Genomic DNA, 2,911 nt, shown 5'->3' with positions numbered 1-2,911 from the left:
TTAAAGTATAGAAAGTTAACTTGGTTTGTGATTAAAATTTCCGTTCTAGATTTAACATGGAAACAGTGAGATGAATTTATGTGTAGTAACGATTGAGTGTGCTTCAATGAAATCCCAAGTAATGTTGACGTTTGCTTCAGTTTAAATTTCGAGAGCTATGACTGCTTCAGTCTGTTTCTGCGGTATACAAGCCCGATGAATGGCTGATTCGGTTTCTGTGACTGTGTCTACGCCGAGAAGTCGAGTATTTCTACAGGAATTAACTACTAATATCAAATAGGTTCTTCAACCACCTGTCGTCCTTTCTGGCCTGTGCTATTCTCTTGGTTCGGGACCCAAGAGAGCGACACGAAGCAGATTATGTAATGGTCTAGGTTCCCGACAACCACTGACCATGACATAAAACAAAAATGACAACAGATGGTCAACCAGGGAAGACCCTGTTTTGTAAAGGACAGAATTTACGTACAATAACTGACCAAATACACTCCCGGCAACACAGCCACAGAAACCAACAGAAACAAAAATCAGCCACACACCAGGCATGTACACCACGGAAACGGACTGAAGCCTTGACTGCAAAAGGAGCCTTTATTTACAAAATGCACGTCCGAATATCTACCAGAAACATCCCTCGGTATGTCAACAAAACACACTCAATTCATTGACTGCCTATCGTGGCTATGACAAGTTAGTCCCAATCCATATCTGCAAGATGTTACCATTTTAACCCCAGAAGACACAAATTATGTACTTAACTTAAACACTGCGGCTGCAGTTGATCCGGGCTTGATGGCATCACTAAGATCCTAGAAGCAAAAAAAGTGAATAAGGTGCAGATTTAACGTCTTGTTTTAGTGATAAATAAGGCACAAATCGGTAAAAGAAAGAGCCATGCATGATTTGCCTCAACACCGCTGTAACAAACACACCGAAAGTGCAGTCAACAATGTCTACGACCAAATTTCCCACCTCACAAACAGTCAGACCGTAATACAAAGGTATTTATATACTTCATTCAATTCAGAGTGACATAAGTTTCTACTGAGTTTATAATTGTTTAGGTACCAAAATCGAAATTGAAACTGTAAACTTAAACTTGCCAACACAAATGAAAATGGTCATCCATGGACAAAAGACTGTTGTCTTACAATCAAAAACTGTGTGCTTTGACTGAATTCAGTACAATACCTTGTCATATGTGTTAGAAGACTATGAATCTCCATTCAGTCACGTCCGGTACCTTCCTTCGTCAGTCCTCGCCTCCCTTTCCACGTCCGGACATTTCTTCTTACGGTGCGATGATCCTCGGTAGAAAAGACAAAACGAAAATGAATTATTTTGGCTCAGAAATATAGGAAATATACCTTGGACTTAAGTTAAAGCACAGAAAGTTAACTTGGTTTGTGATTAAAATTTCCGTTCTAGATTTAACATGGAAACAGTGGGATGAATTTATGTGTAGTAACGATTGAGTGTGCTTCAATGAAATCCCAAGTAATGTTGACGTTTGTTTCAGTTTAAATTTCGAGAGCTATGGCTGCTTCAGTCTGTTTCTGCGTTATACAAGCCCGATGAATGGCTGATTCGGCTTCTGTGACTGTGTCTACGCTGAAAGGTCGAGTATTTCTACAGAAATTAACTACTAATATCAAATAGGTTCTTCGACCACCTGTCGTCCTGTCTGGCTTGTGTTGTTCTCTTGGTTCGGGACCCAAGAGAGCGACACAAAGCAGATTATGTAATGGTCTAGGTTCCCGACAACCACTGACCATGACATAAAACAGAAATGACAACAGATGGTCAACCAGGGAAGACCCTGTTTTGTAAAGGACAGAATTTACGTGACAATAACTGACCAAATACACTCCCGGCAACACAGCCACAGAAACCAACAGAAAGAAAAATCAGCCACACACCAGGCATGTACACCACGGAAACGTACTGAAGCCTTGACTACAAAAGGAGCCTCCATTTACAAAATGCACGTCCGAATATCTACCAGAAACATCCCTCGGTATGTCAACAAAACACACTCAATTCATTTACTTTCTATTGTGGCTATGACAAGTTAGTCCCAGTCCATATCTGCAAGATGTTACCATTTTAACCCCATAAGACACATAAGCACTTAACTTGAACATTGCGGCAGTAGTTGATCTGGGATTGATGGCACCACTAAGATCCTGGACTGAGCAAGAAAGTGAATAATTTAGAGGCGTAATAACATCTAAGGCACAAGGATGCCTTACATGTAAATTTTTTGCATTCTCTGACGGTCACAAAAGAATTGAATGTTAACGTTACGGATTATCTAATTATCGGACTAATGATAACCGTAGAACACGTATTTAAACACAATAAGGCACTTACCTGTTGTCTCAAGCGGTCGCGATGTTGTTCTGTGCTGGGACGCTGCGAAGTGAGTCCTTCACCTCAGACGAATATGACGGGGTTTCCGGCAGATTAAGACAGGGGCAGGCGTACGATTCGCCTAGTCTACAAAATTGATTAATTTCTTGACCAATCACAGACCAGTAATCTTTTTCACCTGTGTTGGGCACGCGTTTGTTAGCTTGTCTAGACCACGGCATTGTCATTCGATTCTTGAGTCATGCGAGAACGTAACCGCTTCGTCTCGCACCAACGTACGCGAACTATCTACAAACGGCAACGGATACAAGGGTTGCCGACGAGAGACGTCGACGCCAACCTTTACTGCAGGTGTTTCACGATAACGTCCGGGGATATATCGTTTTATACGTCGAGACAGACGACAAGCTCTGCTATTCTATGTAGGTGGACTTTATCAATTATTGCTGTTTATCAGAGGTGTCCAGTTGTAATTGTTTGCCACATTTCCACTAGTACTTGCCATTGGGCAGCCGTTGAACATGTTTGCGTTTGTTGC

The 2,911-nt window shown here is 41.6% G+C and overlaps 1 long non-coding RNA gene across 1 annotated transcript in view; it reads left to right on the top strand.

Annotated features, from left to right (window-relative positions):
- The first annotated feature begins 2,254 nt into the window (after positions 1 to 2,254).
- LOC118408320 overlaps positions 2,255 to 2,911 on the top strand; it is a 4,026-nt gene continuing 3,369 nt past the window's right edge. The window contains exon 1 of the long non-coding RNA XR_004830282.1: positions 2,255 to 2,795. This is a non-coding gene — a long non-coding RNA (uncharacterized LOC118408320). The remainder of the gene's footprint in view (positions 2,796 to 2,911) is intronic.

This window comes from Branchiostoma floridae, unplaced genomic scaffold (genome assembly GCF_000003815.2).
Source record: "Branchiostoma floridae strain S238N-H82 unplaced genomic scaffold, Bfl_VNyyK Sc7u5tJ_1570, whole genome shotgun sequence".
In the NCBI taxonomy this organism is placed as follows: Eukaryota; Metazoa; Chordata; class Leptocardii; order Amphioxiformes; family Branchiostomatidae; genus Branchiostoma; species Branchiostoma floridae.
This window is presented reverse-complemented; position numbering and strand designations above follow the sequence as displayed.